The sequence below is a fragment of the Thermobia domestica genome, chromosome 8, assembly GCF_964235325.1.
Source record: "Thermobia domestica chromosome 8, izTheDome1.hap1.1, whole genome shotgun sequence".
Taxonomy (NCBI): domain Eukaryota; kingdom Metazoa; phylum Arthropoda; class Insecta; order Zygentoma; family Lepismatidae; genus Thermobia; species Thermobia domestica.
In genome coordinates, this window is record NC_137461.1 from 283,704,757 (window position 1) to 283,720,016 (window position 15,260).

Genomic DNA, 15,260 nt, shown 5'->3' on the forward strand with positions numbered 1-15,260 from the left:
TCAAACTAAAGGCCATGTGTGTGGAGGGAGAGGAGACCTCTCATAATTTGTACGTGAGAAATACTATCATTTTTGGATTGGTGAGTGCGTCTGACTTTGAAATTTTGCGCCCTGCACTAAAGAATCATTAAATTTCAACAAACGAAGAACATTAACGAGGGAAAGGCAAAGGATCTGTTAGACACTTAAATCATAGAATAAATGTGGCCACATTATTCGCTTACTAATAACGTTGTGGGCGTTGTTATTATGCTACGAATGCAAAATAGTGTATTAGTTGCCATGAACTAGCGTACGTTCTAGTACAATAATTTTAGAATTTAAAATATGAAAGGTTTTTCAAAGTAGTTTTCGTTATAATCACCAGCATAGTACAATGTCCTCGAGTAAAGAGAAATAGTTTTTAATAAAAAAAAAATAGTAATAGCTTCCGAGAAACATAAAATTAAATTCATAAACTAAAATATGTCACGAAGATAGAATATGCTAAATAATAACTTGAAGTAGCGTTTTTGTCGTTCAGACAAAAATAACGAAAACCACGTAATTCACGTGTTTAGTAATTCCAATTTCGAAAGAATGGACGAGGAAGAAAGAGAGTAAAGTACTTTGAGAGATTCAATTTTTCGAAAATCCTTACCTACTCTTATAATGCAATCCAGGTTTCTAAATGCTTCAATTACTATGAAAGAAGTATGGCTTGCAAATATCGCTATATCACCAAGATCTTTTACATCTCTAATTAATAGAGCGCTAACAACCAGGAGTAATCGGATCTATTCCTACTACGCCTAAAGAAAACAGACTTGCATTTGTTAATATTTAGATTTAAAAGCCCGTTCCCCCACTTCTAAAAATATACATGACGTCCCTCCACTTCCTAAAAAATTACAAAGGGCATAGATAAACATGGGGGACGGTGTGATGACCTGCGCCTCCTTACCTTTTCAGATCCACTTTTATCCCTAAATTTAGATTATCTTTTATACAGCAGCTGAGTATTTAGCAAATTAACTTGCAATCTCTCAAGAGTCATTAATTGATTTAATTTCTGCGTGTACGAGCATTTTAAGATCATCCGCAAGTAATAATTGTTTTAATGTTTTAACAGCATTGTTTACGTCATTAATGAAGAGTTTAAAAGGTTAGGTTCCAAAATTCGATCCTTGAGGAACTCCAGATTGAACGTCGATCAACTTAAAAGTCCCTCACGACAAAGGACAGATTACTTACGAGCTTTTTAAGTTTGAAGCGAGAAACTTTAAACCAGGTCTTATCACAGTAATGCAAAATCATCGAAGTGAAAATGAAGTAAAATTAAATATTTGAGTTTAACATCTCACGATTATGCCCATTAGGCTAAAGGAGACGGTTGATTAAGGCAAATGAATGATGATGGATGAATTGGTGGAATGAGAATGTGGAAAGAAACGGGAGAACCCCGAGAAAACTCACGGATCGATGCTGTCTACCATAAATTTACTTGTCCGAGAATCGAACCAGGAATCCCACACACTTTAGGTGAGAGCTCTACCACTGAGCAACCATGCCTGCAAACTCATCGAAATCCTAACCCTACATATCAGTGCTACATTCTTGTAAATTTTGGCTTCAAAAGATTGGTTTGCCAAAATACAATTCATAATGGAAGTAGTCAGACATTTTTCCGTTGAAGATTTTAGAATTTAGAAGTAAAAAAGTAGAGAGAAGAGGATCTGCAGTAGATTAGGAGAAAAATAATCCAAAAAGAGATAAAAGGTTCAAAAAGAAGAAAAAGATGCTGCAAAATCACTCTTATTCCCATCCAGAGGCAACATTTGGTACAATGGCTACTTTATGAGAACACGTTCTTGCTCTAATAGAAAAAAGTATTTCCCTAAAAATCCTAACTCTATTCAAAAGCATTAAGCAATATTCCACACCAGATCGTATGTAATATATTGAAACCTTTTTAATTCCTTTTTTTCACTTACAATAGAGATTGTTGATGTAAAAGTGAATGAAACGCGAGATTAAAAATTCGCTGGGTGTGTTAATGGTGTGATCCAATCTCCATCGCTGAAGGTTGAGGGTTAAGTTCTCCAAGCGTCTGACGTGTTCTGTTGTTGAACGAATTTTCATGAGGCGGGGCCCTCAAAGGAGGTAAATAATGCTGCTCACTGATGCATGCCAGAAGCTGGTCACGACACAATCTTTTGTGTTGGAGAAGGGAAAAAGGAGAACACTGTGTTAGCAACACTTCCGCTACAACAATAAGGAGCTGCCACAGTCTCTGACATCAGGGGGAGGGAATCTACTTCTCCTCTTCTTCTTAGATTTTGTTGTTCAAACACTACAGACTTTCTTCACCTGTCAGAATTTAGATGTAAGCATCAAATAGTAAGTTCTGACAGCAAATGCCAAAGAGTACGTCATACAAGTAAAACCATTATTTAAGACGATTCATTATGTAAAAGTACGTTCTCCGTAACAAATGCACATTTATAGTGTTGCTCTCAAGCAAAATCGCATTCGATTGTCTTATCCGCACGAATTATAACTCCAGTGATTATTTAATTGGTATTATTGCTTTCATACAATATTCATATACATGATTTGCGGGTCACTTCTTTAGATACTTCTAATCTTCGTCAACAGGGGACAGTCAAATTTAGCATTGTAAAAGCTTTATCTCCTACGTTCAAGTTCCAAGTTTTAAAATACACAGTTAGAACGATATAGTATATTTCTTATAGTATTGGCATATTTTTCACACTATTCAGCTGGTTCACGCGAATGAAACCAATAAGATTGCTTGTCACAAATTTGCATCAATTTTTGCCAATTTTTGCGCCATACGATTGGATGGCGCATACACAATTGTTCGTTGAAGTAGAGGGACAACTACTGACAAAGGTTCGTACACACTCCACTAGATGTCGTTGAAACGATGCATCATCAAATAAAGCGTGACGTGAGTTTTCTCTATTTATTACCAAGTAGCTTTCCTCAATAAGTGTTTTGATGTCAACAAAAGTACCGGTATACATTTTCCTATTCTTATATGGATCAGTTTGTTTATTTTCAAAAAAAGGCTAGTCCAATGTCCAATAAACATGGTTTTGTGTGGACACAGTTTATTTTATTTGGAAAATTTTGAAAAATCAATAATTTGGTCATTGACAATGAGTATATAACTTTCAGGTACTAGATAAGATGGCTCGGCAACCAAACCGACATTTGGGATATGGTGGTTGCATAATGTACACTTGCTGGCAACAACTGCAATGCCCTTTTGAAAAGCAATCGAGATACCAGTCCTAGATTGAACATAGGACTCACAAGTACTGAAAGTTGTAAACGCACTTTCTTAATTGTAGAATCCACTACAGCCTGTTTACAGGAAAACAAAAGTGGTACTTGAACAAGAAGGTAACAAAAAGTAAAAAAAAAAAAAAAAGAAAGCTAAAAATCTGGCTTTTTAGCAGAAAAAAACACCGCCTCAAGAAAGTTGGCTTCTTTGCATCTCGAGGTAAGGAAGATTCTCTACTACGCTCACCTGTGGTTACCCCACGCGAGCTTATTATTGATAACATTGTGTGCAGGGATTTTTCGGAGTTCTTCCGCTTCCTCCTACATAATCATTCCACTAATTATTTTACAATTATTCACTTTCATTAATCATCCGTCACCTTTAGCCAATGGGAAGTTAACATGGATCGTAAAAACGAATCAAACTAAATATGTTTTCCTTTAAGTCCGATAGTGTAAAACTTTACCTATAGCGGATTTCAAAACATAATGTTGTCAGTACCAGGAAAAAGAGACATACCTAAATGCACTCACTGCGTAACATTTCCTGAGCAATTCCAGGGCAAGAACACGATGGGTAAGCCCTTAGATGTAGATTTGGCAATATTATCTTCCTAACGAAGGATTAATGCCTTCCGAAAATATTAAATGAGAACTGTATCTTTTGGAGTGCTTTGATCCTATTAATAATTACAATTTTGTAATGTATGTTTTGAAATCAACTTTACATAGCATATATTGCTTCTGATATAGCCATAGGATCATAAACACCAACATAAAGAAAACATTTTGAGATTGTCTTCGATTGCCCATGAGACAAGAGAAGACGAGACAAAATAATATTTTCTTGACACAGCTAATCTAAAAAAGATCACTTTTCGAGACGAGACCACTTTAATGGCACATTTCGAGACGATACAGCGTCAACTCTTATCTTGTAGAAAACGCTACGAGGCTCTGTTACTGTAAATCGAAATGTGTAAGAGAACTTTTAAATGTAGAGATGGCTGGTATCAGGGTCGTACACAGGGAGTAGGGCCGGGGGGTTCAGATCCCATGAAATTCCTGTTTTTCTGTAAAATTAATCTGTACTTTTACAAATTTTAATATAGTTTATCTTCATATTGAATTTGGACACCCCTGAAATAAATTCCAGTGTATGTCCGTGGTCAGTATGATAGAATAGTATTTCTCTGTCCAAACTAGTGAGAGCTTAATCACCGGAACGACTGCTTATCGAAACTAGAAACAAGGGAGTCATCATAATTTGTATGAATAAATCTGCAACAATATTCACCAGTCACCCCTAAACAGTTCATGCTGAGACTAGGAAAAATCAAAGCACTGTCTTCCCTACTTGCGAATGACAATTAAATTTCTAGAAGAAAGAAAAAAAGTGATTTAGGAGCACTAATACAGTGCCATTGAATTCCTCGGTAACTCGATTTTTTTTACATTCCCTTGAACTGTTCTTAACGCGCAATGTTAAAACAACCTCTGTAAGTCGAAAATTTAGCCTCGATATAAGTCGAATTTTCAGGGTCTCATAGTCATAGCGTTAGAAACCTTGATAACTTGAACTTTCGTATCTGCGAATATCTACGAGTCGAAATTTACCTCTATAAGTCGAATTTCTTTTTATATGACCTCGATAACTCGAAGCTATAGTACTATGGTATTACGTAGTTGTCTTTGTCATTGTAACTATCATTGTTGTTAACATGTACTGTAAGTTTGTTTTACTCATGCGTAGTATTATTAGTCATCTTATTTAATTTAAGAAATTTCCACTATTTCGAGTTATAGAGGTTGGATGAATAAAACTTCGAGCTATAGAGGTTGAATGACTAAAACTTCGAGTTATAGAGGTTGAATGAATAAAACTTCGAGTTATAGAGGTTGAATGAATAAAACTTCCAGTTATAGAGGTTGAATGACTAAAACTTCAAGTTATAGAGGTTGAATGAATAAAACTTTGAGTTATAAAGGTTGAATGAATAAAACTTCGAGTTATAGAAGTTGAATAAATAAAACTTTGAGTTATAGAGGTTGAATGAATAAAACTTTGAGTTATAAAGGTTGAATGAATAAAACTTCGAGTTATAGAAGTTGAATAAATAAAACTTTGAGTTATAGAGGTTGAATGAATAAAACTTCGAGTTATAGAGGTTGAATGAATAAAACTTCGAGTTATAGAGGTTGAATGAATAAAACTTCGAGTTATAGAGGTTGAAGGAATAAAACTTCGAGTTATAGAGGTTGAATGAATAAAACTTCGAGTTATGGAGGTTGAATGAATAAAACTTCGAGTTATAGAGGTTGAATGAATAAAACTTCGAGTTATAGAGGTTGAATGAATAAAACTTTGAGTTATAGAGGTTGAATGACTAAAACTTCAAGTTATAGAGGTTGAATGAATAAAACTTTGAGTTATAGAGGTTGAATGAATAAAACTTCGAGTTATAGAGGTTGGATGAATAAAACTTCGAGTTATAGAGGTTGAATGAATAAAACTTCGAATTATAGAGGTTGAATGAATAAAACTTCGAGTTATAGAGGTTGGATGAATAAAACTTCGAGTTATAGAGGTCTAATGAATAAAAATTCGAGCTATAGAGGTTGAATGAAAAAAACTTCGAGTTATAGAAGTTTAATGAATAAAACTTCGAGTTATAGAGGTTGAATGAATAAAACTTCGAGATATAGAGTGTGAATGAATACAACTTCGAGTTATAGAGTTTATATTGTCACTTTTCATGAGGAATACGGAATCTATGTATTTCGAATATTTGTTGTGACTGCCTTAATAACCCGAATCTTGATTGCTCCAAAAACTCGATAACTCGATTTTTTTATCTATTTTCTTCAGTTTCGAGTTATCGATGTCCCAGCCAGCGAGATATAATTGTGGAAAGTGAATACTGTGTTCTCAAACCAAAAACCCATATGAGTAACCAGTTTCTAAACTTTAGGAAAATTGTTTTGAGGAAATAACATGAAAATGACAACACTGGAGGGTTCAACCCCCTCAAGGACAATGTTGGAGAAGTGAAAGGGAAAGAAGACTTCCAACCCTATGACAAGCGCATATATTTTAATTGCGCACGACCCTAGGCATAGGAGTTAAATACATAGTTGTGGTCGAGAGTGCTAGGAGCGAACGGGCTATTAATGAAAGTAGCTTTTTGCGTGGGTTCAATGATTTTTTTTAATTTCATAACACTTTTATCATTAAAACAAGATAAAAAATTAGGGATGGGCAAAACCGGTTTTTATAAAAACCGAAAACCGGTTTTTATAAAAACCGAAACCCGAAAAACCGACATTTCGGTTTTCTTCAAAACCGGTTCGGTTTTTCACCTAAACCGGTTTCAGTTTTCTCCAGAACCGGTTCGGTTTTCTCTAAAACCGGTTCGGTTTTTCACCGAAACCAGTTTCGGTGAAAACTTTTCGAAAACACACAAAACTATTTCTGTGGAAATGGATTCGGTTTCCGGAGAACAACGAAACACCATTCTTGTCAGAAATAGAACGAATTTTGAAAAAAAAACGGAATCGGTTTTGAAGAAAACCGAAACCGGACCAGGTAAAAAACCGAACCGGTTTTGGAGAAAACCGATAATCGGCTTCGGTGAAAAACCGAACCGGTTTTTCTAAAAACCGAAAAACCGGTTTTTGTGCCCACCACTATAAAAAATACTCATTTATAGGGATGCGCACGAGAGGAGTCGAAACAGGGTTTTCCTGACAAAATTCAAGTTGAGACACGGCTCTTCCAATAGAAAAATATACATTTTTCGAGTCGAGACATCACTTTTACAGCACATTTTTGAGACGAGACAACCATAAATCTTGTCTCGTGCGCATCCCTACTCATTTGCACTTGTACGTAATTAATGATGCATAAAAAGTTACTTATTTACGTTACGAAAAATAGCTGACCGAGCGTCAGCGAAGTAGGTTAGAAACCCCACAGGGCTCGTTTTGTTCCACTTTTACCCCATGATAATACCACGTGACCTCACACTCGGATAGTCCAACTTCGAACCTCACCTGCTTCCTTGTGACCAAAATGCATACTTTTTTTATACTAGGGTAGCGCGTGGAAAAAAAAATGCTTCATGTTCTTACGAAATTTAACCCAAACATATTTTTATTTTTATCAACACACAGAGTGATAATTTTCTTCTATTTCTATAATACACAATACATGCATCAGAAAGGTTTGAACAATCACAAACTGCAACCAATCAGAAACGTGTTTTAGTTCCTATGGCTAGGTTCAAGCGTGAAAGAAATATGCATGTTAAGCACTGAATCATTTCATAAAGTAGAAATTTACACATAGGCAGGGGTGCCCACAAGGGGGGGGGCTATGACGCAAACTGTGTCATTGAAATATTTGGGGGGGGGTTAAAAATCTATATAAATATGTTTGAGGGGGTGTAAAAATAATCGAAAAGATTTTTTTTTCATGGAAGAACACCTACGGATAGACAATCGAGGGGGGTGCGTCATGGACATGAGAGGGGTGGGCACCACTGACATAGGTAAGCTAATAACTATGAAAGCAATACTTGCTGAATATACAATGTTTCTATCTTTGTTTCAGGGTCGCAGTGTAATTTAGCGGTTACAAGTTCAAGGAATGTTTTCATCTTGTTTTAATAGCTCCAAATCACCGTAATTCAACACCCACACAATGGAAGGAAATGGCGGAAAGTATTATATTGGCATGCAATAAACAAGCTCATTCTTTTCACAGTTAAAACACAAAATTACATTATTTGCCTTCACAACCTGACCTTTCTATGTGTCTACAACTGCCGCTGGAGAAAAAGACATTTTAGTCTCAACTCTCTTGGGAGAAATTAGCATTGACTTTACCACGACGCACTTAGAGCCTCTGAATCGCTTTTTATTGTTCATTCTTATACGACTTAAGCAAAGTTGCCGAGTCAGTGTTGTAAATCAAGCTCTCTTTCTCTCACCAAACGTATGAAAAGAAAACACTTTTTAAGTTAATACCATCATCATAATCAAGTGTTATTCATATTATCATTTACCATTCAAACAAAAAAGAGTCACTTAATTATTTTATTATTTTTTTTCTGTGTGAATCCTTCTCGACTTCAATCAAATAAGGGGCAAATTTCTTTTGGCAATTCTCTCTCGATTTTAAGACTTTGTTTTTAGGTATTTATGCTCTAGTAAAGCCAACAACTATGTGAAGGTATGATTCTCAAACTGTATTAAGCGAATCGCAAGGGGCCCTTGACAGGGAAGCCCGAAGAAAATTTTCTAGGGGGGCATCTCCTTGGATACTATGTTACGTCTGGTGTTTAATATACGTTTTTGTGAGCCAGGGGAGCCTGGGCCCCACCCTGCCCTCTTCGGGCGCCCATGGTCCTTGAGGCATGTCCTTGTTGTACTCTTAAATTGGACATTAGTACAAAAAGACATTTGCATCACACGCTATACATACAGTTGAGAATCTCATAAAGGTACTGTAGGGGTCTATATGTAGATTATACAGGAATTTTTCAACCTGAGGCTCGTGACCGCTATGGAAATTGAGAAAGTAGGTGAAAAATAAATGTAATTATCATTTTACTATCATTATGTAGTATAAAATACATTTTTAAAGATGGTTTTCTATTTTACATTGTAACAGATACTTTTATTTCCATACCTATTGTCAAACTGTTATTTCTATTCTCAAATAAGACTTATACACGAGTACAGTCAGTAACAAAAGTCTTTTCTGATGGTAAAATTTATTTTAGAAAAAGCAGTGGTTTGGCTGTAACGTAGAGAAAATTACATTCCTTTTAATTTACTGAAAACTGTACTCAAATTGTCCTTCCATTTTGAAGTTATTTACGAAACTAATTTCATCAAACGGGAGAAACTTTTGTCGCAGACTGTACAAATATAAGGGATAGGTAGCAATAATAGAAAAGTTTATTACTAGAGTTAGGATTTTATTGCACTATATAAATTTGCAGAATAAAAATGCATTTATGCACAAAAAACTTTTTAAAAATGTCTTTACACATGTATAAAAATGCTCTAAAAAGTGTAATTTAAAGTGTAGAAAAACTAGAGATGCACGGGCTCGAAAAAAAACGGCTATTTTGAAAAAAAACTCGTTTTTTTTCTGCTTCGCTTTTTTGCTTGGAAAATTTTGGGCTTTTTTGAAAAATTTGCTTTAAACTGATAAAGCAGACTTTGTTTCGCTTCTCTACAACAAAAAACTCATTTAAATAGTGGTTGATGCAGATAATAATATGAAACCGCGAAAATAAACCATGAATTTCAAAAAGATTTTTTATAAATTCTTAACATATTTACATTATGAATGCCAAAGGATTAACCAATATATGTAATAATATTTTAACCTCTTATATACAATAAGTATTTTAAAAAATGATACACAAATAACTAGCAAAATTGTATGTAGTATTTTTACTTCAAAATATAACACACCCTCTTTTTGAAGCAAAATAAAGAAAAACATGAGAGAAATCTGCACATCAAGAGCTTCGTTTCGGGTGGTTCTGTACATTTTTGAAATTTTTCAGTTATGTTTTAACTTTCATATACATTGTATGAATATTTCGAACAAATTTTTCACTGATTGATCACATACGTAATAATATGTTACCAAGTATCAGGTGCTTCGGATCTGCAAAATCGGTAAAGCTCCGAATTCTGTAATGCACTGACTGCTCCTTAAGCTTGTTAAGAATCGGGAAAGTATCGAATTTTCTGTTCATGGATCATATACGTAATAGACGGTTCATCTGAGCGTATGGTTTCCTAGGCTGTAGAATATATAACCACCATCACGGTTTACCCAATGCTGAAGGTTTCTGAATTTTTAACAAGAAAATTCAACATATAGTTACGAAACTTTTTTTTTTAATAAAAAAGAAAAACTATGGGATACATTTTTAAAAAGTGGAGGAAGATCTATCACTGTTCCAATTCACAAGAAAGACGACAAAATTGATTGTAATAATTATCGAGGCATTTCTCTTAACATTCTATTAATAAGATTGACCCCATACGCAGATGAAATTATTGGAGATTATCAGTGTGAATTTAGTCTAAATCGACCAGATATTTACCATTCGACAAATACTCGAAAAGAAATGGGCATCTATTACCCAGTACATCAACTGTTTATTGATTTTAGAAAGGCTTACAACTCGGTAAGGAGGGAAACATTGTACAGCATTCTTACAGAATTTGGAATGCCGAAAAAGCTAGATTTATTAAGTGTTTAAATGAATTCCAGAGTAAAGTCCGAAAAATGCGAGCTTCCACGTCGAGATTGGCCTGAAACAAGGATATGCGTTATTACCGTTATTATTCAGCTTTGTTCCGGAGTATGCTATAAGAAAAATAAAAGATAGGAACCAGGGCCTAGAGTTGAATGGTATTCACCAGGTTATGGTGTATGCTGATGATGTAAATCTGATAGAACGATCGAAAGAAATGCAGAGGCCTTATTAAACGCTTGCAGGGACATGAGTAAATGCAGAGAAATCTAGATACAAGGAAGTTACGGCAAATAATGAATGCGTTAAAATATCAATTAATACTTTCGACACAGTGGATACTTTCAAATATCTTGGATCAGTATTACCAGACCAAAATCATACCCACAAAGAAATATAATGTCGACTGAAATCAGGAAATTCTTGTTATTATCCAGTTCAAAATATTTTGTCGTCGCGAATTCTGTCAAGGAATTTAAAGCTTAAAATATATAAAATGATAATCATGCCTGTTATGCTTTATGGTTGTGCAACATGGTCGCTTACGCTGAAGGAAGAACTCAGACTGAAATTATTTGAGAATAAAATTCTGAGACGAATATTTGGACCCAAGAGGAACGGGAATGGCGGAAACTTCATAAGGAGGAACTACATAATTTATATGGTTTACCAAACATCGTTAGAGTCGTTAAATCTAGGAGGCTCAGGTGAGCAGGTGATGTAGCCAGAATGGAAGAAAGTAGGAACGCTTTCAAAGTTTTAACTGGAAATCCAATCCGGAAACGTCCATTAGGAAAACCTAGACCCAGATGGGAGGACAATATTAATATGGATCTAGCAGAAATAGGAATACAGAGCAGAAACTGGATTGAATTGGATAAGGACAGAAGTCAATGGAGAGCTTTTGTGGCCACAGAGAAAGAGACAGAGAGAGAGAGAATACATTTAAGTTAAGCACAACTGCACAACAAGCATGAGTGAGTGGTTAGCTTTCGCGCTTCTATCGTGAAGTCCGGGATTCAATCCCGCATTCGACCATTTTGACAAAAGTTTTTCTTAATTCCATCTGTGAATGTAGAGATAGTGCGTGTACTGTGAGTTCTGGCCGACTTACTTTCTAATCGTTTTTAAATCTTTGTTATTATTAATTACCAGCAGTGATGGGTTTGCGAAGAGGGTTAGGGTGGGGATATCTTTCGGATTGAAACCTCTACCTCGAAATTACAGAATTTCTAAAACAAACTAAATATTAGTTTTGCCTTTACTCATAAACTTCAAGCTGTCCTCAAATAAAAAATTAGGAATTTTTAGAAAAATTCAGCATTAATAAGAAAAGCCCCTCCCAAAATACTTATCTAAATCTGCCACTGATTATCAGTATAAAATGGTCTTCAAGATTGTATCTGGAAGATTATAGCTGAATATACAAACGAAATGAAATATTTGTTATGCCCGTATTCATAAACTTAAGCTCCTCTTAAATAAAAGTTAGAATTTTTTAGAAAAAAAAAAACAAACATTATTCAGAAAAAAACACTCGCAAGTGTTTTTCTAAATCCGATACTGATTATTTCTATCAAATGGTATTCAAGGTTGTGTCCAGAAAAGTATTGTTAAATCATTGCACAGCTACAGTATAACGGAAATGTGGAAGTACGCTATGACAGACATATTGAAAAACGTAGGCTCTGATGAATATATTGAAAAACGTAGGTTTAATTATGTTCTAGAAGCTAGAGTACTAAGCTCTAAGAAGTGAAACACGGGTGAATAAAAAGAAATGATTTAGAGGAGAAAAAATGTCGATAATTCAGAAGTTAAAATAAAGTTAAATAGCTTCTACGATTCCTCTCAAATACTACGTACTTTATATTTACTTTAATTCATAAACCATGTGCTCCATTCATCATGATGGTGACTTCCAGAGCGAAATATGACATTCACATCATTTAATCTTATTTAACTTGAGAGTATACTATAAGAAAGCTATTTAAGCAGAAAAATCATAAAAATGAAAAAAGCCAAAATTTCCAAAATTCTCGTTTTTTCCTTAAAAAGCCGGCTTTTTATGTGCAAAAAAAAACCATCGACTCAAAAAAGCCGGCTTTTTTGCATCTCTAAGAAAAACAAATACACACCCATTTCTTTTCAGGAATAATAAATATTTTTAATTAAGATCGATTCATTCCTCTTTTGTATTACTACGTTGTATCATACCAATAACATTTACATTGTGCCCCTTTTCTTTCATTTGATGCCTAATACTCTATCCAGTATATTTTTATATTTTCGTATTTTTTTTTTCAAGTAGTTCTTCATTAATGTGAAAAAATCAGGGAGAGATTCGGAAATGTATTTTTCTAAAAGTACCCGAAATTTCACATTGTTCACTTTACTCAAAGGAATGTCAGCACAAATAAATGCCTCACACAAATCTTAATAATAAATAAATAAATAAATAAACAATGATTTGCTGTACCACACTCCAAGGAGTTGTGTTCCTGATTTAGGGGGAAATGTCCCTAATCTAGGGAAATTTTGTAGGTAAATTTAGTGAAAAGGGATTTTTCCATAAAACGCAAACATCCAAAGAAACACTCAAGAAGACTTATCATCATAGGTATTCTGCCCTTATTGGCACGTCACTTGTCACAACTGAGAAGCTTCCATGTTCCACGGTCTTCCGCTAACCTCTTCGTCTTCACGTACGATTTTTCATTTTGATATCTTTCATTAATTGCAGTCTCCTTCACCCCACCCTCTCTTTCCTGCCACCATACCCTCTTGCACGTTCCTTCTTAGCCAATGTCCCAGCCAGTTTTTCTTCTTCTTCTTGATAATATTTAAAATTGTTCTCTTTTCTCTCTCACCATTTCTAACACCCTTTCATTGGTTTTCCGCTCGACCCAGCTAATTCTTTCCATTCTTCTCCACACCCACATCTTGAAAGCTTCCATTCGTGTTTCATTTTCGCGTAAGGTCCATCTTTCTGACCCATACAGTACAATATCTTTGCTACCGAAAATATTTATAATTAACTTTAATAAAGTGAAAGAATTTAGAGAATCCTTCAATATACTGTATAGCACATTACTTCCTCACTGCAAGCACATAATGCCAATATATAGAGAGTTTTCAGTTTATGTCTTCACAGTGGAAGATGAGAAGAACAGCTTCAGTCCTAGGAGCATTAAGGGAGTTTTCCTCACCTGTTTCCATTTTAGGAAGTACACATTTTTAGATGTAACACCTTTCAAATTTGCTTATTCAACAGTGCAGATTTACTATATGGATTCTCATATTTGTAATATTTACTGAACAAATTTTTAATAATATTATAATTCGAAAAAAATATATGAATGAAAATCTAACCTGTTAGATTCATACATACAGATTCATCCATAAGGTAGCTAGTAACCATAGTATACAAAGTAAAGTAAAGTGAAATATCTGAGGTCAGTATGCTCACTTATGACGCGCAATCAAAGAAGTGTTCAATAGTTAAGGGATCCACATATAGGTGAAATTTAGGTTTGTAATGTGTTATATTATCTTGGAACACAAATGTACAAGCAATGAAAATATATTCGAGATACTACCTATAACGTCATTAGTAAAGTTTAAATACATAATCCAACAAGAAAGGTAAGTGGTTTTTATGTCATATACAACGTTTTTCGCTATCCTCGTTTATGTGTATACCCACCGTCGCTGACGCGACTGCTCCATATGAACATCCTCGCGCTGCTGTGCGGACCTCTCTGCTGCGCCCCTGCTCAGACTCGGTTAGATAGCATTCGTGTCTTTTACTTACCATCTACCACAAGTTGGTTAGTGTCTTTTGCACAATAGTGTATTTATCGTGTACACACACTGAAGACTTTCTAAACTAAATCTGCACAAAGGAATGCAACTCCACACCCTCAAAAGTGATTGTTTAAGATACAGAGAGTCGATTCACTGAAAAAGGATATATGCAATTAATTTGTATATGGATCCGTGCAATAATTCTGTACCTATTAAACTCCACTTATTGAGTGCAATAGAGGCTTCAAGTAAGTATGATTGAAGTAATCAACAACAATAAATCACTTTCAATAGTAATTAATTAGTCAGTATTTTGACACACATCGTTTGACACTACAAAAACATTATAGTTAACCTTCATTGTAATAAGTATATGTTCGTATCGAACACTGGTTTATTATGTTTCCAACTGCCAATAAACATGGTTTGGTTCACACGTTTATTTTTACTGCCGTTTTACTGTGAAATCGTTAATTTCATAGAGCAAGGATGTAAGATAAAAGGTTTCAGCTTATCTTCCCGCTGAAACTAGATCACGTAACTAGACTGAGGCGCCACCACTCAAAGCAGTTTTAATAGCAGGAACTACTGATATAAGAACGAATCAAATCATTCAGAACGCGCGGGTTTAATACAATTAGCCACTGATAAAGTTAGCTACCGCCAGTTGCAGACGATGCGATTAGTTACGAGTGCAGCCAGCAGGGTCGCTGACATCACTTTTGTTACATTGTGGGGAACGATTTGAATTTCAATTGGGTATATGGGGAATGGTGTATCAGGGTAATTATCCTAATTAAAAAATGATAATCTTATTTTTGGAGTAAATGTGAAAATGTTTATCCACTCAAAATAGAACACTGGCTTATAAAATAA